The 27924-nt window shown below is 33.3% G+C and overlaps 1 long non-coding RNA gene across 1 annotated transcript; it reads right to left on the bottom strand.

Moving 5' to 3' along the window:
- Positions 1-324: 324 nt before the first annotated feature.
- On the bottom strand, positions 325-22867 carry LOC143080879 (uncharacterized). Its single transcript, XR_012979815.1, has 4 exons — positions 22393-22867; positions 8661-8752; positions 7515-7611; positions 325-4098 (listed from the first exon to the last, which is right to left on the bottom strand). It is a non-coding gene; the product is annotated as an uncharacterized LOC143080879 (long non-coding RNA).
- Positions 22868-27924: the final 5057 nt, after the last annotated feature.

The raw sequence follows: 27924 nt of genomic DNA, 5'->3' as shown, positions 1-27924 counted from the left end.
AGCCTGAATGTCTAACCTAAAACATCACAGAAATAGGAACTATTATTTTATCTATTGAGAAATGCACTTTTAAAACCCGAGGTGAACAATACAAATAACACAGTGCAAACGATCATACAATATTTTAAAATTATAAGGGTATACTGAAGAAAGTAATAATACCAAATGAGGTGTCGAGATCATCCTCCTAAGAGCAAACGACTTTTAAATGAATGGAACAGCAAGCTGCATTCTTTTAAAACAAAAGATGATAAAGTAAATGCAATCGATCATTAAGGTTCTCTTTCAGAAATGTGTGATGTTGGGTGGCAATTTAGATAAAGATAAAGATAAAGATATTTTATTTCCTAATCATAGGGCTCATAACAAGCATGTAATCACATAAAGTAAAAATAAAAAGCCTTTCTCTCCCACTCGCATACACTCACACATACAACTATCGTTCTGATTAAGGATGATTGATTTAACAGTACAACATGTAAATGAGAAATAAAATACAGATAAAAATACAGACAAAAATACAGACACAAATGTATTTTTATTTTGTTTATGAGGAGAGTCAGTTGCCAACATTGTATATGTGTAACGAAGGATAACTCTTACTGCCCAGAAATGAAAAAGGAAAAACAATTCAAGTATAACATGTATAATATGACAATGAACTGGTGAAGACTATAATAAGTTTTATAAGTTTCTCAATGTGTAAAATGAGGAAAGCAATTCACATAATTTAGAGTTAAAATGAAGGCTATCGTTTGACATGAACCAAATAAGCAGATTACTATCAGATATTTGGGATAAATATGGGTATTTTGTAAAGCAACATTCCAGCAGCACCTGCATACGGGGTATATATCTCCCAATTGATACGATATTCCCGTGCTTGCATTTCCTATCATGATTTTCTTGATAGAGGGTTGCTGCTCACAAGAAAGCTATTAAACCAAGAGTTCCAAATGGTGAAGTTGAAATCATCCCTTCGTAAATTTTACGGACGCCATCACGAGTTGGTTGACCGTTATGGAATAACCGTATCACAAATGATATCGGATATGTTCCTTACGTCGTAACTACAATCCCCTTCCCTTTCCTGAATGTGACCTACCGAATTAGACTATTTACCGGATTTGTTATCACATAAGCAACACGACGGGTGCCGCATGTGGAGCAGGATCTGCTTACCCTTCCGGAGCACCTGAGATCACCCCTAGTTTTTGGTGGGATTCGTGTTGTTTATTCTTTAGTTTTCTATGTTGTGTCGTGTGTGCTGTTGTTTGTTTGTCTTTTTCATTTTTAGCCATGGCGTTGTCAGTTTGTTTTAGATTTATGAGTTTGACTGTCCCTTTGGTATCTTTCGTCCCTCTTTTGTAAAGAGTTCATCCAGAAAGGTTTTTCTTTCCTTGTTATAAAGGGTACATTTAAATAAAAAATGTTCTTCGTCTTCAACCGAGTTCATTGAACAAAACTGGCATGTTCTCTCTGATCTTGGCAGTGTAATATATTTTCCATGTTCATCAGTTTTTCGTTCGTAACGGCCTCTCTCTATGCGGAGACAATGATTGCTTATTCTAAATTTTGTTAGTATAACTCTCTTATCTCTGTTCTTAATATTGGAGTAATCTTCAAAAGTGAAATTATGTTTACATTTAAAGTAGTTGCTCAATTTACTGTGATCATCTTTTTTTATTAAGTCTTTTTGATGGCTCCAATATGTTAAAAAAATCAGTTTTGATACATTTTCTAAGTAAAATTTTAAATTCATTTTTACTGAGTTTTTTACAAAGTGCTAAATTTAAACCAAGTTTTTCACTAAAAAACTTTATGTTTGCATACCACGATTGATTAGCCACAGCTTTATCAGAGGAGCTTTCAATATAAGCATCACTTAATGGATCAGTGGGCGAGTTTTCAAGACGGTGCCAATACACAAACATTTGAATTACTATGTTAATATATAAAGGAAATCTACCTAGCTCTGATATAACTCCAATATTTGTGCAATTTTTGGAGACACCTTGCAAAATTTAAGATTTAATTTATCAGGTTCCCAATCTTTGAAGATTTCAAAAAGATGCATGGCTCTTCTTTTTGGGGTCAAATTTAATATACCCCATATTTCACAGCCATATAAAGCTATTGGTTTGATGGTGTGACCAAATATATGAAGTAAAGTCTTAATAGATGGAGAACATGACTTAATGTTTTTTGTAAAATTTAAAAGAAGCCTTTATTCCTTTATCATATAGTTTTTTTTAGCTGCATTAAATTTTCCAGTATTAGTAAGAACTAATCCTAAGTATTTATAAAATTTCACACACTCTATTCTGTTTGCACCTATATTAAATTCATCTGACAGTAGTTTCCCATTTTTATTAAAGATTATAATTTGTGTTTTCTTTGTGTTTATTTCAAGACACCAGTCATTACAATATTGGTATAAAATATTAAGTTGGGTTTGTAAAACATGGGACCATGTAGGATTGTGACACTTTCAGCATTTCATTACTTATGTTGTCCAATCCAGGACTCTTTCCAGATTGATACCAACGTGAATTTATCCCGTAATACAAAAATATTACATTCCAAAATAAAATCACTATGATGGCTAACAGTTTCAGAATATAGTATTTTGAAATACTTATTTGTTCACTCTTAACTACGATTTTTCTTCGTCGATAACGTGTTGCTGGTATTCCATTCGCAGCTAACTTAACTTTCATCGGTTTACAAACAAGTTCCGAAGCAAGATTGTTGGTTCTCCGAACTTTCATGAAGTATGCATGCGTTTAATTGCCGAGATCTTGCTTGGAAGTTGGGTCAATATAGTTGGTCGGCGTTGTTTAATAATTTCTTTCTATCGTCCAAAATCGTGACGGTTTCATTACAGTTACCATATCGAGAACAGTTTTAAATTACATCATCACTGATGTGACTGTCTTGAAACAGCTGAGAAACGAACTGTCAATCTGTTGGTCAATAACTCTGTCTTTAAACATCTACAATGTTTAACTGCACATCTATGATAGTGCAGGCAAAACATTTCAATCATTCAGGGCTTACTTATTTGGCTTTTCAACTTTTTTGTATTGACGCATTACTGATGAGTCTTGTGTAGACGAAACGTGCGTTTGGGTGCAAATAAAATCTTTTAATTCTGGTATCTGTGATTAGTTTATTACAAGTATCAGATTGGTGTTACTGTATGGTCTATTTTAAACACATAGCATTTTATGACAGTCATTGAAAATGTATTCGCATCACTTGAAATGTCCTTGATGGCTTTTATCAAAAGAAGTCCCTTTAATTGTTGTTTTTACGAAATTTACAAAGTCTCAAGCCTGTAATTTCGACAGAAAACAGCGAAGCAGAACCAAACGCAATGTTGAAATATGGCTCATCATAGTATCCTCACATACTAAAAATCAGCTTAAAATACAAAATTGGAAAACTGAATTCATTCTATTTGTTGTAAACAATGCAATATACATTTACATGAATAAAAGAACAAGTCAACGAGAAGATGTTAGCTCCGATAGGAATGTCAATCGTCTGCTGAAAAACAAATATGTTGTTAAAACAAACATAAACAGTACGTTTAGACTCTTGAACTGAATTAGTCATCATATTTTGATATACAGATCAAACATTCTCAATTTCTCATACTAAGATATTGCTATCAACAACAACCTCCGCAATTAGTGTTTTTATCAACTCCAGATTTGAGATGGTATTGTTTCGATGATTATACAGACCAAATTTACACAAGCAGATCATTAAAGAATAATGATACAATATTTTATCATGACAGCCCAAAAAGTGTGGAGACTGAGAGAAAATGATAAAATCACACAAGAGAGCCATTCTCCATACGCAATAATGGTTATTGTTTGATAAATTCACACACATAATGAAATGGTTGGGTACAATGACAATCACCCCAAGCGTATCCATATTTCTTCCAGTATATGAGACATCTTTGTGTGTTCGGGTAGTCTTTTAGGCCGAAGTCACTGTATGTCATCGGTTGGTCTTGATTACTGATCCACTCAAAATTTCCATTCATTTTGAAATTGTAGCCTCCAATCCAGTAGCCTTGAACTGAAAACAAGAACCGATTAAGTAATTACAGAAATGGCACCGACGATAAAAGTTTGGTGTGTGTGTGTTTTTTTTCTTGGGACAAACATTTGTTTTCGACCTAATTTAAAAACGTTTCTTCTCATATCTTTAATACAAGAATTCAAGAATAGATTTTTTATAAAATTAATGTTGTATTTTTTTTCTTAATCTTTAATGCAACTTGAAAGATTTTTAATGCCTTTTCTGAAATATTTTATTAAAAGAAATTAAGCAACGAATAATTTATTCAAAAACAACTACATTCTGACGAAAGCCCATTTCAACTGATTTTTAAAGTGAATGTGTATAGCTGTCTCTAATTTCATACGTTTGAGCGAATAATTCTTATATAATTTGAAAAGAATTGAAATTAAACGAAATTCAATTATGAGTATTATAATATTTCTGCAATTATGTATTTTCCTATTTCTCTCGGAATTTATCCATTTGATTTGTTTTTTGCATTGCTCTTCAAATCCCAGGAAATTGGTACGAACCCGAGGGTTTAAAATGTCAAGACTCCCAGTTACATATTGTAATTACCCAAATGTAACTCTCAAACGGCGGCAGTATTCAGCAGGTTTGATAATTTACTTGACAAGCAACGGACGTAGCATCGTAATAGATCTTGCGCCTTAATAATACAAATGCCTCCACAAAATATGAATTTTCGATACCTGACACAATGTGGCTTCCATTTCTGTATATGTAGCATACATGTATACATCATAACAATAAATAATTTGCCATTTTTCGTGTAAAGTTCATTCAATAGGTAAGTTTTGTATTAAATCTATTAAATATGAACGAAAATTCCAGTAAATTGCATAGGTTGACAATCAACCGTTGTACGTAAAGATAAGTAGGTTTATCATATACTTATATAAATAAATGGTCTAAACGTACCCCTTGATAAAGCTGTAATTTGTACATAACCTATCCATTAAATAAGAAGTATTTTCTTAGCCGTGTGATATGATTTTCGTTATCACCTGTTTCCAGTTATTATCGCATGTCTTCCTGTAACTTTATTGCATGGTATTTCGACGTCACCCGTCAAATTTCGGAAAATACACGTGCAACTCAATGGCACGTGCTTAGTGAAATACATAATAAAGTAGGATAAAGAAAAACGATATCTAGAAATCGGAATGTATCTTTTAAAAAATGCAAAACAAATCATACCATAAATGGACTCCGTTTTGGAAGTTTTGAAAACAGTTATTGTCTGTATGTCTTCTGCTGAAGCATATGATTATAAGAACATATCGACCATGGCTGATAAGGGATTTGATGGGGAAAATGCCATGTTATAATTTAAATATATATATTTAGACTCGTTTATATTTTCCCGTTTGGGCTTGTATCATATTTTCCCTCCGGTTTATATGATCCGTTCATCCTATATTGACTCTTAAAATTCAAGAGTCTATCTGAAATTGAGGGTAAATTATATGGCCTTCCAAATACCGTTTTCATCCCTAACATCACTGAAGAGACATATATATTGTCGAAATCTAGATCTGATGTACAAAAATATATTGACACCTTGTATTTGTGGCATAACATCTTGGCCACAAGTTTCTCGTTTTCTGTTTAGTATTAAATTTATATTAAGATCCATTTTGTTACATGTCGTGATCAATTTTATTTGGCAATCGCCAATGGCAGTCAACAGGGTTTAAGAACATCAGTTGTTCGACCTGTTAGTCAAATGCGTTTGTTTAAATATACTTTTTCACTTTTTTGGTCTTTTGGAAAATGTTGTTTGTGCTGTATTTAGACCCTTTTACAACAAAATTTGTTTTACATGCACATGTATAAAAATTGCGGTTATTTTTCAACGCAATCATAGGTTTAAACGTAGTTTTCAATTTAGACTCGTTTATATATTGAAGATAACACTGAAATCGCTACCAAAATAAAAAGAATTTTTTTATATTTGAAATCCAACAAATGAAAGTCTTTATTGTTCTGTTATTGTAGGAGAAAAAAAATCGGTATATGACTGACTATCTTGCTTTGTGTGTGCTACATGTAACTTGACGATATTAGAAAAATAAGCCTTTGGTCATACTAAACGTTTGGTAGATTTTGTCAAGCTAAAAAAAATATTGACGATCAAACTGTGATACTGTATCGCATGTGGCTGAATTCTTCCAAAAATCATCATCAATAAGATAAGTCGGTTAACATTGTAAGCAAGAGAACGATGAAACTACTTAGAAAATGGAGAGATTAGAAACCAATTTTATCTGTTTTGATTAAACCTATTCTATGGTATCAGAAAGTACCATTATTTCATCGTTGCTCATGATAAATCAGAAATTAATTTTACAACAAAAAGAAATGAACAAAATAAAAAGAAATAGATAATCTTCGAATTCATCTTCCTTTATAATAGTTCGATAAGTTGGATCGTCCTGTAGTTATTCCTGCAGCCATAATTGCACGTGTTAGGTAGGAACATCTATATTAAAAAAAATCGTCCATATGCTAGGAAGGAATATCAGGCTACATTTTGTCAAGTACCAGGAGAAGAGTAAAGTAGTAAATTGCTGCAAACTTAAATCGACGTCAAAGTGTATGATTCCAACGTTACGTTGAATTTTACGTTAGAACACATTTCATGTGTTACCAAAATTGAAATTTCTCAACTAATTTTTCACCGATCGTTTTCAAATTTTTTACATTGAGTTGGCAAAAGTATTTTCTGTTTAATTAATAAAAAATCTGGTAACTCATAATTTTTGCCATAAGGGTCGTTTTTGCTTGTCGGGTGTCATATATATATATATCATTTCAATAGAAATCTGTAATAAAGCACAAAGTTTCTTTTAGTTTATTAGTACATAAACATTTCTTGTCTGGGCAATAAGACAAATCTGCTCTCTTAATTTAATTTCATATATTTTTTTTACATTCCAAAAGAAAAATAAAAAGCTTTCATCTGGTACCAAAAGTACTAAAATATTTTACTTAAATGTAAAGTACATTTTGTAACTTCTATGCGTAGGAACCATTTTATTCAAAATAGGTCATTCTTTTCTGTATGTTTTTTTGACCGGGACCGAATTAGTGGTTCTATCACATTGAGGCCGTATGCTCACCCCTGTATTCTTACATCTGCGTCATTTGTCCAGGGGCGGATGCAGGAATTTTCGAAAGGGGGGGTGCTAACCCAGGGCACCCAGTTCAAAGGGGGGGGGGTGCAAAACATATGTCCCGATACAAATGCATTGATCGGCAAAAATAAAGGGGGGGTGCGCACCCCCGGAACCCCCCCCCCCTCTGGATCCGCCACTGTTTGTCTAAGGAAGGAAAGTGGTCTCATTAGTAATCATACCACATATTCTTATTTTTATATTGTAGACAGGTATGTTGACCATACTAACCTCCTGTAGCCCTTGTCTGCAGCTCAGTTTTAATGAAATTGTTTTCCTGTGGCGTTTCAGCTTCAAGCAGTTTACCTCCTAAGCATTCACAGCTTGTCTGTTGGCGGAACAATATATAAGGATAAAAGACAGATTATATAAATATGGCTTAATTTTCGCGTGGTTTGGAATTTTTATATACTGTTGTATAATGTTCATATGATATTTTGGTAAATGTCATCAAAAAAGAACCAGAAACGGTACGTTGTTTGGTTATATAAAAATTTATTATGTTTATTCTTGGCCTTTGACATTAATTATTTAATATTATATAATATGTATTATTAACGCCCCGGAAAAACAGCAGTACTTAGTACACATAATTAGTTTTCCAATGATAGATGATAAAACAGTATGTTTGATGGTGCTTAAAGTCCTTTAAACTAAGAGGCTTTTGTAAACAGTCACTCGCTTATTATTTACACCGCTGTCCCAGGATAATGGGAGGGGTCCACAACAAATATTGTTTAACACTACCGTATTCTGTATGGGCCTGTTCTTGTTCAGGAGCCTGCAGTTCAGCATGTTGTTGTCGTTTGTTGCTATATCAGGCCGTCGGTTTCACATTCTTATTGTTTCACGTTTTTCATTTCGGGACGTTTTATAGTTTACTATGCAATATTATACAGTATGGTGTTTTCTCGCCGTTGAGGACCATACGGTGACCTAGATAGATTTGTTAACCACTACGTCATGTTGGTCTCTAGTGAAGAATTGTTCCACTGTTTATCATCACGTACCGGTTGTAAATGTATATGATATACTAAGTAAATAAAAAAATGATGACATTAAGTTTGGTCGCGTTCTAAGTGGACCACACAACAAATATTACCAAGCTATGTTTAAAAATACTGTAATAACAGATAGTCATATTACAAGACAGATCCCAACATCGTATAAAACGCATCACTGGCTGTATTTACAATTAGCTAATAAAGAATTCAAACAAACTACAAATTTGTCTTTGTTTCTTCAGATAGGTAGATGGGTAGTTTGAATACCATTGATGATAAATCCATTTTGTATAACAATGCAAAAGAGGAAACGTCTAAGCACTGAAAATATCAAAGATTGTCATTCCATGCATACATGTACTACTGAGCTTACCTTAGCGTCATCCCATGGTTTATAATCCTCGATAATTTTGTAATACGACGATCCATAGCTCATACAACCAGTACATAGCGATGCTGTTATTTCTAAATGAAAAGAATTAAAAAGAAAGAAAATATTAAAAAAAAAGAAAGGGCCTGTGTCGCTCACTTTGGTTTATGTGCATATTAAACAAAGAACACAGATGGATTCATGACAAAAAAAACCCATTGTTTTGGTGTTGGTTATGAGTTTGTAGATCTTACTTTATTGAACATTCTTGCTGCTTACAATTATCTCTATCTATAATGAACTTGGCCCAGAAGTGACAGTGGAAAATATTTTGTAAAAATTTCAAAATTTTACAAAATGTTTAAAAATTGTTAAAAATTGACTATTAAGGGTAATAACTCCTTAGGGGGTCAATTGACCATTTTGGTCATGTTGACTAATTTGTAGTTCTTACTTTACTGTACATAATAGCTGTTTCTAGTTCATCTCTATCTATAATAATAATATTCAAGATAATAACCAAAAGCTGCAAAATTTTCTTAAAATTACCAATTCAGGGGCAGTAACCCAACAAGTTGCCTGATTGGTCTGAAAATTTCAGGGCAAATAGATCTTGACCTATTGAACAATTTTATTCGCATCAGATTTGTTCTTAGTGCATTGGTTTCAGAGATATAAGCCATATATATATATATATGTACTATTTTTTGCCATGTCGGCCATCTTGGTTTGCAGGCGGGGTCATCGGACACATTTTAAACTAGATACCCTAATGATTATTGTGGACAAGTTTGGTTCAATTTGTATTAGTAGTTTCAGAGGAGATTTTTTTTGTAAAAGATTACATAAAGGAGAAGGTTTACGAAGGGTTGAAATTGGCCCTAAATTTTTTATGTTTTTTAAATCCAGCCAAAAACTTACAAATTTCACGTAGAAATACTTGTGATAATACTATTAAGACAAAAATATATTTTTTGGCACTTACCTTTATAATTTTTAAAGCTATGACCCCTTAAAGGGAAAATTCACGATTTTTTACTTATGGTTTAAATATGTTCATTATGACATAATATATATATTCACAAAGTTTTATCGCTATATGTGCAGTAATAAAGGAGAAATTCAATAATTAATGAAAAAATATCAACTACTTCCTGTAGGTCGTGACGTTTTCTCCTGATTTTTGCATGCCGGGATTTAAAATACAATCATTAAAAGTCTTGGTTTTTAATCATATTTTAACGTAATCGTAAGCGCGCCGATGACTTATGCTTTATCTAATAACCATCCGATAATAAGAAGATAAAACGCACAGACGTTCAATTGTACTCATTCGTGAGATAAATTATCTATGTTAAACGTATATATTCGAATTATTTTTGTAGACAACACAAAAAGTTATAAATTTATTTTTAATAAATGCATTTTCGGACTGATAAGGTGAACAAATTAAAGTACAATAATCTGTAAAGACAATATGTTGGTGTACTATTATTGACCTTTTACTATCTCTGCTATGGCTAGGTTTATACGATGTGTGTATTCACGGTTCTGTGGCAATACTCGTAGATGGCTTGTTGAAAGGTAAATTGTTATTTGCACTTCGGTATTTAACCACGCCTCTAGGGCACACCTTGCCAGGTGTGACTGTCTATTCGGATCAGTGGTAGCATTTAATACACACATTAAAAATACATATTCAAGTTGGTGACAAATAAAAATTAGTCGCCGTGGAATTATTTAATTATATTTGGTGCTATTATTTATTTGAATTCAAATAAGTTAATTTACTAAGAAATACACAATTTTCGGTTAAAGACGGGAAACTTAATTCATATGTCAGAATGAAATGATATACAAGTCTTGTCCTTGATTTATGTCTCATAAAAAAGGGGGACTTAGAAATTAGAAATAGCTTTACTAAATTATTTTTATTTGTCTTTATTAGGCGAAAAAATGTACGAGAACACTTACATTTAGACTTTTGAAAGCCATGTATTAATTAATATATGAAACTATCTGAAGATAACTCTACCGAAGCGGAATATAATATGTACGAATAAAGAAAAAAATATTTTTGTAATGGAATCGAAAAATTACGAATAGATATTCTTTTCAAGTGTGATAAACGTCAACCAAATTTATTCATAATGGGGAACGTCCTTATTAAAATCTGAGACAGCTATAATAATCGTCGTCTCCCAACGTATATATATACTTAAATAACTATTTGATCAACGATGTCTAAAATTAAAAGACAACGAATTTAATGTTATCTTTCCCTATTTTTGAATGTTATTATAAGTCTGTTCAACTTGCAAGAATACCCCTAAAGCGGACAAATATCCGACAAGCAGTTTATTCTTTAAATTGCTGTCATTGAATATCAAGAAAGAAAATAAATCCCGAAATTGATACTCAATAGTTTTCCTAGAAAATATTCACATTCCTTGGGGATTATTAGTGTACGTCCAGTTGCATATATTTTACATGAATGTTGGAACAATTGTGATGATGATGAATTTCGTCCTTTATTCGAGAACAATTTAATTGATATATAAATCTGTGAGTTTACTATGTTCTTAATTTCGATGAACCAAAGCAAGTTATAAATTGACCTGTATTTAAATCAAATTGTTTCTTTTTTTTTTCTTCTTCTTCTTTTGGTATACAATAGTCTATCGAATTCGTTGATTACATACTGCTGACATACATGGACTAGTCTATTTACAACTTTTACTACAATTTACACAAAATGTATGTTTCTTTCTTATGTTCAATGTATACATGTATACATATTTTAAATTGCGCTACTGACTATAGTTCCGTAACTTTCTACCAGGCGTATGTATACACGAATCGTCGACAAGTGTGCACATTTTTTTAGATCAATAATTCTGGTATGTTCCAATCTGTCCTAAACTATTGACAACGAGTATATATTACATTTTCCCAAATTAACCCTTGGAAAAATATGTAAATAGATTTGTATTTCTTCAATTATTTTTTTTTGTATTATTTTTTTTTTATAAATAATATTCTTTACACCAGAAATGTTATTTATAAACAAGCGTATGAGTTCAGTAATGACTAGTATATTATATCACTTTCGGACACGCAAGACAAAAATGTATATTATACATGCACCTGATAGTTCAAAATGGAAAGTTATAAGTAACGGTCGTGTACACTGATCAATACCTACAGAAGTGAAACGATGCATGAACTTGCAAGCCCGCCGGACAGGAAATCGATTGAATACCTGAACGTGTCACCTTACACCCCTTCCAATACCTTTGGGTGTAATACCTTTAGCCATGCTGGTGATCAGATAAGGGATCGAAGATCCGAATTTATTTAAATAAAGTTTATTACTTGAAAGAATTATGAACGAATTAGATTTTCGAAAACAATTTCCACGGAACACTTATTTATCATTTTATGATTTGAACTTTGACTTTTTAACTAATTACAATATTATCAGTTTAAAAATAACAGACTATATGGTTATTTAAAAATATAAGACCATTTTCCGTATCAAGTTAGTCAGTCAGATAAAACAACCGTACGATTGACAAGATATCGACACGCAATTACGACTACATCGTTTACTGTAGTTTTGTTCCTTTGTGGTTTATTGACATATCGGGATTTTTCATCGGAGAAGGTGACAAGATGGCGGAGAGTAGAGAACTGATACTCAAAATTTAAAATCGATGGTGATCTCTTATTTAGCGGAATAAAACTTTAATATCTATAAATTTGAGCATTTTTATACAGAATGGACATAATATCAATTTTTGATTTTTTTGCGAAGTTTCCCTTTAAGTAATCATTATTTGTATTTTAGGGTCAATTTTGGTACTTTTTTGCCATAATTTTAATTGTTTTTGGCATAATTAACTTTGGCCGCCATCCACGACCCAAAAAGTTTTTATATTATTGATAAATTCTGTATCAAAATTGGAATCTTTTGGTCAGAACACATTTTGAATCGTAGGTGGCGGTCCAGGTGTTTCTAAAGCTTTTAGGTCTGAAAATTGCACAAAACCATCATATTTTGACAAAATGTCCAAAATGGGCGGTCATGTTGACTTATTTGTAGATCTTACTTTGCTGAACATTATTGCTGTGTGCAGTTTATCTCTATCTATAATAGTATTCAAGATAATAACCAAAAACGGCAAAATTTCCTTACAATTACCAATTCAGGGGCAGAAATATAATAACGGGTTGTCCCATTCATCTGAAAATTTCAGGGCAGATAGATATTGACCTGATAAACAATTCAACCCCACGTCAAATTGTTCTTAATGCTTTGGTTTCGGAGATACAAGCCAAAATCTACATTTTACCCCTATATTCTATTTTAGGCCATGACGGCCATCTTGGTTGGTTGACCGAGTCAACGGACACATTTATTAAACTAAATACCCCTATGATGATTGTGGCCAAGATCGTACATTTTTTTTTTGTCGTGGAAGATATTAAAAATGGTTGTAGTGCAAAATGTTAAAAAAATTAGGTCGAGTGGTCGCACCAGCTACGACATGTCCATGGTGGTTCCACGATGGGTACAAGACAGAAAAAAAATATAATTGTACTGTCGTGGGTTTGTCGTAAATCGGTCGTGCGACAGTCGTAAGATAATCGTGAGGTTTTTTTCCCCAGGTTTTCATATCATGAGATGCGCGTGTTACTGTTGTGTCACTGTCATACGACTCTCGCACAACATTTATTGTCTATGATATTAAAATGATTGGATAAATCTTAACAGCAGTAGACCAATAACGAGAAATTGGAAATTCTGGTGTATAAGGCGTAACTTAACATTTCAATATTTCTCGGCCAGAATTTTATGAACGGGAGGCGTAATTAGTGTTGCCCTGGTAGAGGGTTCATTGGGAAGCTTCGAAGCTCCTGGGTTTCAACAATTTAACATCAAGCTATGAAGTAGAGAAAATGATAAATATGTCTTTACTTTAGATAAAATTAAAGTTTCGTTGAATGACACACAAAAGTGAGATGATACTAGACAAACAAACACTGAAATAAAATGTTCTTTCGTTCTAAATAGTGTATGCTTTAATGTGTAATACATGATTGATTAAGAAAAAATAGCGTCATTGTACTACAGAACTATATTAAAGCAATTATGTCACTGTCTAGTTCTGATATAGGTAGTATATGGTACAAAATTGAATAAGGTGCTTGAACTTCATGATAAAATGTAGGTCAATGTCACTTAGTTACTTAAGGAATGACTGTAATATTTTTTCTGTCTATGAAGAAATAACATAAAAAATTTGGTGCACACTGAATAACGCGCGTAGCGAGTTATTTAACAGTGTGCACCACATTTTTTATGTTATTTCGAGTAGACAGAAAAAATATTACAGTCATTTCTTATAATTTAATTCTAATTCCATTTTAAAGTGGTACCTAACACTACAGGGAGATAACTCTGTAAAATCACCTAAACGTTTTAATTACGTTGTGTTGTTAAGGGAATATTAAGCTTCTCAATGATCAAAATAAGTGTTTGTCAAACTGCTATATGACCAGTGTAATTTTTCTGATAAAACGGTTGGTTCAAAATTTTTGAAATTTTTATATTTTTGTTAAAGGGTCAAAGTAAATACTTTGTCAAAATTTAAATAAAATTAAACGAGCCAAATTAATTTTAGTGAAAGTGTTAGCTATAGGTACCACCTTAAACCGTAGAAAACCATGAAAAAACGTTGATGACGTCAAGGTCACATGACTAAATTATGTCTATGGGCTGATAACAAAATAATGTCAGCTAATCAGAAGACGCGTTACATCCAAAATTAAATTATTCACTAATGGATATCGAAACAATATGATACTACCAAAGTCTATCCAGATGGGAAGTAAAAATCCTATACCAAACATACATCTTACCAGTATAAATGTACATAAACATAAAACCTAAAATGAGCACAGAAATACTGACGGACTCTCATTGTCAATGAATGGTTTCACTATAGAGTGGATTCATCAGAACCATTTTACTCGGACATGGCTTAATAGTCAATTATATTAGGGGAATCAGTATAAAAAGAAATCAGAGTATGCGCTTAATTAATAAATATGACAAATTGCCATATTCAATACAATATAAGCAGATTACGATATTATTTTTGTTTGTTTGAAAAAAAAAGACCAAAACGCCCTTACCTTAACCCGCCCATGCTAACAGGACCAAATTTTACTCCTGTTGGAGTCCGGCAAGGCGCCTGTTCAGCAGGGCCAAGCGTATTCATTCAGGTGGAATAGCCATCCTCTTTAAATGGAAGACGGTATGTTTTTCCAAACCTTCATTCCGCCTAATTGTTTCCTTTAAATAAAACGAAAATATGTTGCACAACGAACGCACCACTTTTGTACGACAAACAATCAATTCTGTGCGAGCATCGTTCGAAATTTGGTATTCGTGAGACAGTCGTGCGACTGTATCACGAATGCCTTGCGGCAGTCGTGAAATTGTCGTACGACAGTCGTGAGAAAGTTGTACGATTGTTTTTATTAAAATGGTTTATGTTGGTACCCTTGAACAATGTGTTTATCGCACGACTGTGATAAGACACTCTCACGACAGCCACAAGACAGTGACACGACAAAAATTCGTAGAGCAAAAAGGCGCATGCGCAATTTTCGATCCACGACACACGACGGCGCCACGGTGCTCAAAATATCTTGCGACTGTCGTACGACGATCACTGATGACCTGCGAATTGACCAAAATTCATGTCGTGGCGCTGCATAAATGTGTCGAGGGTTCGTTGTGACCAGGGCTTTAACGACGACGGACGCCAAGTGATGAAAAAAGCTCACTTGCCCTTTAAGGTCGAGTGAGCTTAAAAAGGAAGGAAGATAGAAAGAAAGAAAGAGAATTAAAAGAAAACTCTCATTCTTAGTGAGGCCAAAGTCAAGGACATAAGGTTCGTTTTTAAAATGTCTTTCACAAACATTACTAAAATTTCAATTTTCGCTGTATCATAATGTTCAATGATGACCTTAAAAATCCTTGAAGTTTAAGTATAGTGAGAGTAATAAACAGTTAAGGACTGTATGTAAAACTATGTGACTAGGCACAGGTGCACTATGTGCAAGACGAGATTTAAAAAAACCAATATATCTAGTTGGACTGGGACGTTGCGCACGATGTTGATACTACTAATGCCGGCGTCACACATTGACGTATAGATCGACGTGAGATATTTGACTAAGTCCTTAAACGTTAGGTGCACGCAAGAGAAACACTTTAGAAATCGTAAGACGCACGTTACATAATGCCAGCGTCACACATGGGCGTATAGACCGGCGTGCACCAAACGTACAGAGAAAATTAACAAAGTCGGTATACTTTAGTTGCACGCCAGAGGAACGCTTAGCAATCGTTAAACGCGCGTTGCATAAGTTTGAAGTACGTCGAAACACAAAGGTATACGCTTGGTGAACGCTACAACTCGAGGAAATTTTTATGCAGCATAAAAAATTTCATCCAGCTCAAGCGTGTGTCTAGCGTATACCTGTACGCTACACGCACGTTATACATACGCTACAAGCGCGTTCAACGCGCTACAGATAAGTTTGAGACACGTTTAGGGTACGTTGTATAAGTTTCGAGACCGTTCGACTTTAACTAAAACGTATGCGGGTGTGTTTGTAACAAACACTCCATAATAGAACGTCCTAGATACGACCGGGACGCGTCTCAAATACGTCCAAGAAACTTTTTCCCTTTGTAGCGTGCATTCCATCTACGTTAGACAAACGCCAGGCATACGAAACCATATGTTTCTTGTACGCCCGATAAACGCTTAGGTACGCTTCTCGTACGCCCAATGCATGCTTAAAGCTCGTTGTGCACACGTTACAGATATGATTGACAGGTTGAATGCATCCAAAATTACTAGCGTATTGGCAGCGTACATGATTTTTTAACACGCCCAGCGTACGTCGGAGCTATCCGCTGATGTGTGACGCCGGTATAAGTTTGAAGTACGTCGAAATGCAGAGGTATACGCTTGGTGAACGTTATATGCAGCATAACAGAAATCATCTAGCTGCAGCGTTTGTCAAGCGTATACCTGTTCGCTACACGCACGTACTATATACGTTACAAGCGCGTTGGAAAACGTTTGAGGCACGTTTAGGGCACGTTGTTTACGCCTCCAGTTCGTTCCACATTTACTTGGACGTATGCGCGGCGTGTTTGTAACATACACTTCGTCATCATAACGACAACCTTAGAATTGTTACTTTGTGAGCATCGAAACAACATTTTCATCTTTATTTGAAAAATCACTTATCAGAACTAAATCAAACTTGATATATGTGTGCACTATGAGGTCCTTTTCAAGTGTTGTTACTTATTTACTATTCGGTTTATATGCCATACGATACAATTACAGAGGAGGTAATGACGTTGCTAACGTAAAATGTTGTTTTCGCGACGTCAAATTATCAAAGACTTATCGGGAAAAGATTCAGTTTTCGACTGATTTTTATCATTCATACTTATTTGACTTGAAAACGAGTTCATGGACCCCTCTGTTTTTAAATAATTGTCCCACTTTTTACAATTTCAAAGTTCTGATTGTCCCACATGAAAAGTTCTGATTGTCCCACAATATTTTATGAAGTAAAACATTCGTAGATACACAAGGTATACGTAACTGTTGTTTGTTTTACTTAATAAACAAGAATTAGTTATTGTACATTAAATATTAATTTCATAAAAGTATAAAATAATAATTTTATAAAAAGTATGAAATATTAATTTTATAAAAGTATAAAATATTAATTTCATAAAAGTTTAAAATATTAATTTTATAAAAGTATTAAAATAAAATGTTTTTTTTTTAATCATAAGATAAAAGCACCTTTAATTTGAAACCAATAGTATATCTATGATTTATAAAATATATCAGTCAGGAATCTGATGTGCAGTGGTTGTCGTCTGTTTATGTGGTTCATAAGTGTTTCTCGTATTTCGTTTTTTACATAGATTAGACCATTGTTTTCCCCGTATAAATGGTTTTACACTAGTAATTTTGGGGCCCTTTATAGCTTGCTGTTTGGTGTGAGCCTAGGCTCCGTGTTGAAGACCGTACCTTGACCTATAATGGTTTAATTCTATAGATTGTGACTTGGATGGAGAGTTGTATCATTGGCACTCATACCACATCTTCCTATATCTATAGATATAATGCATGCAATTTAAAAAGGTATTAACTCATTTTCATTTTACCCTCTATCTGGTAACAGTATATCTAACAGTCAATATATATAAATTTTCCTGCCTCTATGCCAAATTGTTGATAGAGAAATGTTTTCACTAGTACCTTTGCAATTTAATTAGAAAAGTTTAGAGGAATTTTTAGAACATTCTCTGCGTTATTGAAGACTGCTAACACCCAATGTAAGATTCACCTGAACCAAGGATTTGTATACTAGTGCCTGAACCAACAACATTTTTTTATTGATGACGAAGCAGAAAAGTCTGCTGTTGTCTAAATTTTTACCAGATTTGTCTTTTAAATAATCACTTTTAGAGATTGTTTTACCAATATTCCTATTGTCTTTGCCATAAAGTGCAGTCAACAAGACCCTTCACCAACTATATAAATATGATAAAAAAGAACCATACTTTAATCAAAAATAAGAAAATGCGGTATGATTAAAAAATTATAAATCTAAAGTTATTGTCCGGAAAACCTAGTTTTTCCCCTTTTTTTGCCCCTGATTTCGCTTTTTTAAGCCCCTACTTCCAAAACATTTTGAGCCATAACCCCTCAAAGTCATTCCTTTTCCTTTCCTTAATGGTATGGAAACTTGCGGTATAATTTCAGAGAGATTCATACACTTAAACACAAGTTATTGTTTGAAAAGTACAAAAATGCTTATTTTGGGCCCTTTTTTCGGCACCTAATTCCTAAACTATTGGGACCATAACCCACAAATTCAATCCCAACCTTCCTTTAGTGGTATTAAACCTTCTGGTAAAAATTTATTTAGATCCATTCACTAAATCTAAAGTTATTGTCCGGAAACTGAATGCGTCTTCGGACGACGACGACGACATGATACCATTATATGCCGCAAAATATTTTGTTCTTGTCGTATAAAAACAAATATGTTACCCAACAACAAACTACAACCACTGAATCACAGGTACCTGCATAGGACATGCAAATACAGAATGAATATCGGGGTTAAACTTATTTGAATGCCCAAACCCTCCCAATAACACCGGAACAGTACAACATAAGAATTATCTAGAACTCAGTCAGATGGGTACACATGTAATGCATGCTACCAAAATAAAGAGTGGACGTGGACGGCTACTTATACAATAAAGAGACACTAAGTACAGATCTGAGAGAACTCGCAATTAATGACAGATAGTCCAAAGTCAATAATAACTATTTTTCAACATTATTCAGCTAAGACTAAAAATTGTAAATATTATTATTTGATTATTTTGTTTTCTCAGTTTTTTATAAGTTACATTGATCAGTAACCTGTAATTAACTGCCACACACTATAAAAACAAAATATTTCCTATCAAAGCAATTCCCAATTGTCCCACCTTAAAACTGCCCAATTGTCCCACAAACATATTTCCGATTGTCCCACAAAATTTCACTACTTTTAAATTTTTTACCTGTAATTTCAAAAAGTGGGACAATCGGGAAGACACCGTTTTAAAATGACATTTGGTTTGATTACGTAAGAAGATTATGTAAATAGTTCATTTTTTTTAATTTGATAAATATGCAGCAAAAAATGACGTTTTTGTTACTACATTCGTAAACATTTGATAAATATGAATTATTTGAAAAATAAATTGCACAAATTTAAAGGACATTTATATATACGTCGTAACTACAATCCCCTTCCCTTTCATGAATGTGACCTACCGAATTAGACTATTTACCGGATTTGTAATCACATAAGCAACACGACGGGTGCCACATGTGGAGCAGGATCTGCTTACCCTTCCGGAGCACCTGAGATCACCCCTAGTTTTTGGTGGGGTTCGTGTTGTTTATTCTTTAGTTTTCTATGTTGTGTCATGTGTACTATTGTTTTTCTGTTTGTCTTTTTCATTTTTAGCCATGGCGTTGTCAGTTTGTTTTAGATTTATGAGTTTGACTGTCCCTTTGGTATCTTTCGTCCCTCTTTTATATAAAACAGAATTTACAAATAATTTAACAAAAACAGCTTGTGTTTATCTTTTAAAACAAAAAATGACATGTATTTCTTTCAAAAGGAAAAATATGTCAGCAAATCCGAATTTTTAGCAAATTTATAAAATTTCGACCTAATTTTGCACAAAAAATAGCACATGAAGGTATATTTTTTTATCACGTATTTGATTTAATCAGGCAAAAAATAGCCTATATACAAATTGTCAGCAATATTCAAATATGGGACCAAAACTGTATCGTATGCCCTTAAAACACATAACCGCCAAGGGAATTTGAAGAATCAATGTTCAAAATCTTCTTCTCAAGATCGCTGAAATGACTAGTATAAATATATAATGTGTACCTAGTATCCAGAGCCTTAAAAAAGTTTTACGTTTTGAGCTGATCCGAAGTTAAAAATGGCCGCCAGCGAGGGCAAAGTTTGTATCAAAACCCTATCGTTAACATACTCATTTTCTTTTAAGAATGATAAACAGTGAATTAAATCAACCTTTAATAATATTACAGTTATTTACTCTATATGTCTGCACATAATAGATCTTTATTTCATAACTAAGTCTAATGAGACCCATTGAAATGGTGAACGATTTATATTTGACATGTATGTAGATCACATTAAGACAATGTGTTTAGTAAACGAAGGGCTGTGTGTGCTCTTGCAAATGCTTGTCGTCCGTTGTCGTATGAAGTTACCGTTAAACTTTTATTAAAGATTACAAAAATCACAAAATGTTGATAAAAGTTAAGCCGCAGTAGGTGAAAAATCAATTCCTTTGTTTCACTATTGATGACTTTTGTCGCAGGCGAGACAAAAATCTGCTATTTCGCTATGTGGTCTATTTGTATAGTATTGTGAATCTAATTGCATAAAATTTGAGATTGTATGTCAGTAACGTAAGCGCGTGACTTTTTTTTTATATCCTGCTGTGTTTATGACAGTCGATCGTTACCTTCATTCGTTCATACCTAGTTCGTTCTATGTATGTTAAAGGTTTATTTTTGTTCACTTCAGTGTTCCTGTTGTTCGTTCATTTTCCTCTTACAGTTGATGTGTTTCCATCGGTTTTAGTTTGTAACCAGGATATTTTTCTCTCAATCGGTTTATGACATTTGAACACCGGTATACTACTATTGAAAAATAGCGTATTGGAAGCGTTGAAAGGTTTTTTGACACGCCCCTTGTGGCACCGTTAAACTCCACAAATCTCTAAAGTTCACAACACCGCTAACAAATCGTGTGACGCCGGTATAATACCAATCATATCTGTATCGTTTCAAAATCGTGGTCAAAATCGACCACGCCCGCTTGGTTAGCATGGGCGGATCCAGCCATTTTTAAAAAGGGGTGTTGGTCCTAACCCAAGACAAAAAAAGGGGGGGTCCAACTCCTGTCCCCATTTAAATGCATTGATCGTTCAAAAAAAAGGGAGGGTTCCAACCCCCAACCCCCACACACACTTTGGATCCGCGCCAGGTTAGTACCTAGATCCGATGTATCGATGAATATTCTTGTGAAGTTTTACGATTATAGGAGAAAATAATACGATATGAAGGACGCAGAAACAAAATGTAATATTGGACATTACGTTTTTTGGTTAAAATGGGATCATTCTAGTGTTATAATTTTTGCTATTTAAAAAATCAATTTCTTTTTTCCTTTTTTATAAGTCAATTGTAATCGATTCAACCAAACATAACCACATTTTTAACTGATAAGTCTACTTATTTATTTTTATGATAATCTATATAGCAAAAATGAATTCGTACCAACATCGTGCGCAGCGTCTTAGCGTCTTAGTGTTTTAAAAATATATATGATCTGGACCATATTGATGAGTATTTGGATTGTACGCGTGAAGTCTGGATAATTTTAACTTTTTTGGATTCGAGCGTCACTGATGAGTCTTTTGTAGACGAAACGCGCGTCTGACGTATATACTAAATTTCGTCCTGGTATCTATGATGAGTTTATTTAATACGAAGAATGTTGAAACAAGGATTGCGTAAGGCATAACCCTTTTAGATATCTCATACAAAAATCTAAAAAATTTGAACCACATATTTTTCGGAATTTTCATTGGATATATAACAGTTTGACAAACACTAAATTTGATCATTCAGAAGCTTAATAATTCCTTCAAAGTAGAACGTAATTAAAACGTTCAGCTGATTTTTTTTATAGAGTTATCTCCCTGTAGTGTAGTGTACCACCTTAAAGTTTCTGTAACCAAGTTCAGGAAAATAAATTGATTTAATAACAAATAGATTCTATTGGTGAAAAAAAAAACAAATGAAAAAAAAAAAAACACCTTATGGTTTGGGGGTTTTTGGTTGAAGCATGTGTAAGTGGGATAACATCAGCTTGTCGCTCCATGTTTTTTCAGGAGGGGGCTGTGTACAAAATCACCCCTTTCTTTGCCCCCTTCCTTTCAACAAAAAGTAAAACTGGCCTACGAATTATTTTAAAACATATGTGATCTTATGATAACTACCTTTTTTCAAAACTTCCCATCCGTCAACAACCTCGGTATCAACACAACACTGCTCAGACGTATCAAGACGACAAGTAGAAGTTGCGTCATTATAACAAGCCGCACAGCATTTCTCATCGAAAGTGCACATCATTGCACACATTCCTTTCGTTTGAACAAACTTATCTGTAGTGTATGAACTATTTACGATCCGTTTGCTGCTTTCAATAGCGAAATTTGTTTCTTTTATTTCATTTCCATCCGTCCTCACCAACACGAACAAGCTGGTTATCAAAAGAGAAAAATGAAGGTTCATTCTAGAAATCAATTATCTTGAGCTAGCTATATAAGTCAAGCACAATTGAAAATATGTGCAACATATATTCAAACAAATATGGAAACATGACATGTACCTCTGAATAATTGAATGATTCGATCGCTCTTCTCTTTATATATGATCATGAGGGTCCGGATTGGGGTCGTTAACTTCTAATTTATTCTTTAATATTCAGGCCATTTTTCTATTGTTTACATATTTGTTGATCATTCTCTGTTCTTTGTTTTTGAGTACCCCATTATTCTCTATTTTTCACTTGGTTTTTGTTCTATTTTTCTTTCCACTTTAAATTTTTTGGCTTTTATTCTATACTTTGTGCCCACTATACTCTATTCTGTAAACTCCATCCGGACCATCATAGACCGGTATGCCTTCTATGTATTCATTCTTTGATCCATGTAACCATGTGCCTCTATATAAAATTCACAAATAATTCATAGCTTCGTTAATAATTAACTCGACAAAAGTTGGATATTTTTAGCCATGCATGATAGAGAGAGGTGTTCAAATTAATATAGATTTATCATTATATTATATGGGCCATAAAACATATAGTGCAACGCATTCCAAGTTAATGACATTTTAAAATTAATTTTCGCAACTGCGATGAATTCCATAAATTATGTACGGACTTAACTTTTGTAAATCATTTCCCTTTTGAGACTAGCAAAAGATCTCAAATGATCATATAAAAGTCCTTTATCATAATTAACTTATAACAAATGTTTAAAATTGTTTAAAATCTTATGTCGGGGTCGAGGAGGCAGCCTGTAAAAAAGTATTGCCTTGATTATGTTGGTTTAAGAAAAATGTGGAATATGTCAGTGGGACCCGTATGATGCCCCCTGCTTGCATAAAACATTATAAAGGGCCATAACTCAAGAACTGTAAAAGTGATGATACCTAAATTTTGTACTTGATCTGGTTTTTGTGGTAGCAAGCATTTTTTATAAGTTTTATAACATTTAGTTAAATTAAACTTAATTTAGAGAACAGAAACGAAAAATTCAGCAATATTCCCATTTTTAAAGGGGCATTATTCTAGAATAGTAAAAGTGATGCCACTAAAATTCAAACTTGATCTGTGTTTTGTGGAAATTAGCATTATGCATAAGTTTGTAGCATTTGATTGAGAAAAACTAACTAAAAATTTGAGAACAAAAATAATCTTTCAGCAAGTTTTCCATTTCATGATTTCTAAAGAGGCATTTAACTCTAGAACTGTAAAAGTGACACCACCAAAATCCAATCTTGATCTGTGTTTTGTAATAAGCAGTGTGTCAAAGTTGCACAACGTTTAGTTGAGGCAAACTCAAGTATGAGAACGGGAACAAAAAAGTCAGCATTTTTTTTCCATTTGTAAAGAAGTCAGAAGTGAAACTACATATTGATAGTTGTTAGATCTCATATGTAGTATAACGTAATCAGAGATCAATATTTTAATTAGATTGATTTTGCCATAAACTTCAGTCCTGGTCACATACACGTTTGCACATTCATGCTTAGACACACATTTTTTAGAAATATATTAGGTGTAAAACTTGCATGTGAATGCAATATATGACCCGCATGCACATTATGCATTGACTTAAGTTGCATGATCGAAATCCTTTATGCAAAACTGTAATAGCACACTATACATTTTGTATATGCAAACTTACGTTTCGTGTTTTTTGTACATATGTGCACAATATAATGTAAGAATACAACGTTGTTTTATACCTTAAGCTACGAAGAAGTGGTAAATAGTTCTTTCCATCCGTTTGTTCGTCCGTACGTCACCTTGGTTTTTAGACATTATATATATATTTACTATAGTTGCGGTTTTTATCCTACGCAATCACAGGTTTGAACGTAGTTTTCAATTTAGACTTGTTTATATATATATATATATATATACAATTTAGACTTGTTTATAGAGATTCGAATCATATCAAGGACTCCCTGCCCTCAGTCTTAGTGAATTTTTTTTAAAAAGGAGCCTATATCATTTAAGTTATTATATTTATTTTCATTTAAAAATTCTTTTCTTAATTGTTCATCTATTTTACTTAATACAATGTCTCTTACAATCTTTTTAAAAATGAGTTAATTCCCTTTAAACAGAAATCAAGTAATCAATAATTATTTTATCAAAAATTTAATTCTATGGAAAGTTAAAAAAAAAAAAAAAATATTTCCCCTTTGAACAGTAATCAAGTGATTAATAAGTATTTATCAAAAATTACAATTCTAGGGAAAAGGCTTTAACTTAACAAGGAGAAAAGCTAAAATCGTGAAAATCGAACTTGACCTGTAACTTGCCATGATAAAACAATACACCAAATATCAAATCAATATTTTATGCATGAAAAAAAGTCTGGAAACTGATTTGCCGGACTGAGGGATGGACAGACGGACAGACAGACGGAGTGAAAATCTAAAATCTCCTTCGACTTTGTCGGTAGGGGACTATAAATGAAGGCTGCGCAAATGTTTCAATCTGTTCGCAGTTGATCATAACATCAGTAATCTGATTACATATTACAATGATTTTCTTTTCAAACTCTTTGACTATAATAATTTCTGTTGAATAATTATGAAAACGTAAAAACCGTGAGAGGTCGAGTTTATTTTATTCAAAATTTACGATGTGCAGCTCTTTTTAGAGACATCTTCATAACAAAAGTGCAACGCTGAAATTCTAGTCTTCTTCACTAAGTATTGATATGATGTAGATAGTTCTTAATATAAATATTTACTACAACTACAACATAAACTTACAATGATCCAAGAAAATGAGGTCAAGGTCAATTAAATCATACAAGAAATACATGTACACCTTACAATCATTCAATACTCTACATATAGTTGACCTAAATTGCTTATAGTTTCTAAGAAACAGGCTTAACCAAGAAAACTGAAAATTGACCAATGAACCATAAAAATACGGTCAAGGTCAGATAAAGCATGCCAGTTGGACATGTACACCTTACAATCCTTCGATACACCAAATATACAAGATATATTGCTTATATGGACTTGACCACCAAAACGTAACCTTGTTCACGTATACATGAAATGAGGTTGAGGTCAAGTGAAAACTGTCTGACGGGCACGAGGACCTTGCAAGGTTCGCACATACCAAATATAGTTATTTTATTACGCATTTTGAGAGAAATTACCATTACAAAATATCTTAACTTTTTTCAAGTCGTCACTGAACAATAAAAATGAGGTCAAGGACAATGGACATGTGACAGACGGAAACTTTGTAACATAAGGCATCTATATACAAAGTATGAAGCATACAGGTCTTCCACCTTTTACGAGATTTTTAGAAGTCAGTTAACGCCGCCGCCGGATCACTATCCCTATGTCAAGCTTTCTGCGACAAAATTCGCAGGCTCGACAAAAATCAGCCATTACAAACATCACCAGCAGCTATTAATTATCGCATCAATGTTCTCTCTTTCAAAGGTTAATAATGCGTTATTTAATTCGCGGGTGCTGTACATAGATTATTTCTTTTCAGAATGCATTGCAAAAAAAATGGGCGTTGATTTTTGTTACTATTTATTGTAATCTTGCTCAAATCTCACTCAATTACTGTAACAGTTGGAAATACGGGGACAACGTGATCATCTAAATACCATATATAGCGGGTTGCACACCTTCGTCGAGTAATGGACTTCTAGTTAAAATGTCAGATTTCAATTGACGTTAACCAATAACCATGATAATGAGGTCAAGGTAGTTGAACTTTGCAAGACAAACATTTACAGCTTACAACGACATAACAAAAACTAAAATACGAAATGTACATCTAACATTCATTCCATACACCAAACATTGTTTAGCTACTGTTCAAAATATCTGAGAAACGGACTTAATTACGAAAACTCTATCTTGAACACTGACACGAATGAAAAGGGGTCAAGAATAGGTGAAACTTGTAAAGCGGTCAGTCTCACCTGGCAAGGATCCAAAATACCAAATATAAACATCTTAATATAAATAAATTCTCGTTACTAAAAATTAATCATTTTTTTAAGCATTTGCAGAAAAATGAAAATGGAGTCAATTACCATGAGACATATGGCAGACGAATCTAGTAAAATTGTCTGCATCCGTATACAAGGTATGAAGCATGCCTTTTCATTCTGAATTAATATGTTTTTATTAATTATATATAAATAGTTGTTGTCGTCGTAGGAATAGCATCCTTACGTCTTTCATGGGTGACATTTCGGCCAAGTTGTGAGAATAAAACCAGAGTTTAACAAGGCACAAGATATTTTGACACCAACTATATGTCTTAAACACAAGCCACAAAAAGAAGAACTACCTTGTTTTATAAGTTGACTAATCTAAATAAATGATAAAATGCAAAATATTTCAATTGGATTTAATTTTCCGAAAAATACTAAGAACATTCTTTAGTCTAAATCAACAAATGCATCGATATTTAAAAAAAATCAAGAAATGTCCTTTCTGAATAGAACATTCCGTAGGATAAACATAGTTCGGAAGCATTATCTGCTACCAATTATACTTTACGGCTTGTGCCGCAATTTACAAATAATTTCAGATATTTTTGGATCAATTTCATCCCTCGAGCCATTCTTTGGTTGCCTTTGAGTTTCATCTGAGGACCATTCGTCGATAACAATATAGTCATTATCACAGTCTATTTCAAACTCAGTATCTTCTATCCTGTTATCTGTATATAAATTTGTACTTTCTATACGGTTAGTTGTTTGTAGATCTGTACAGTTAGTTGCATGTTGGTGCATACTTTCTTTGCGTTTAGTAGAATTGTCGCCAACATGTGTAGCTGATTGTACTTTATGGGCCAATTCTTTTGAGTTAACATTTGACGCAAGAATATTTCTACGATTCACAACAGGTTCTATTCTGGTAACTTCTGGACTTATTTTAAATAATCTGTATGCAGGATGTACACTTTGGTCGGTCGTCAACGCTTGTGCTGTTCTTAGTTCGCAAATATCTGTTTTCTTGGAAACAGATTCTACAATGTCATTACTGTCAGCCGGTTCACACTTGATATCAACAGTATAATTGTCAGACGGCTCACACTTGATATCGACAGTATCATAATCGTCAGACGGCTCACACTTGATATCAACAGTATCATAATCGTCAGACGGCTCACACTTGATATCAACAGTATCATAATTGTCAGACGGCTCACGTTTGATATCAACAGTTACTGT

This window comes from Mytilus galloprovincialis, chromosome 1 (assembly GCF_965363235.1).
Source record: "Mytilus galloprovincialis chromosome 1, xbMytGall1.hap1.1, whole genome shotgun sequence".
Classification (NCBI taxonomy): Eukaryota; Metazoa; Mollusca; class Bivalvia; order Mytilida; family Mytilidae; genus Mytilus; species Mytilus galloprovincialis.
The sequence above is the reverse complement of the archived record's forward strand: the minus strand, read 5'-3'. Positions and strand labels throughout refer to the sequence as shown.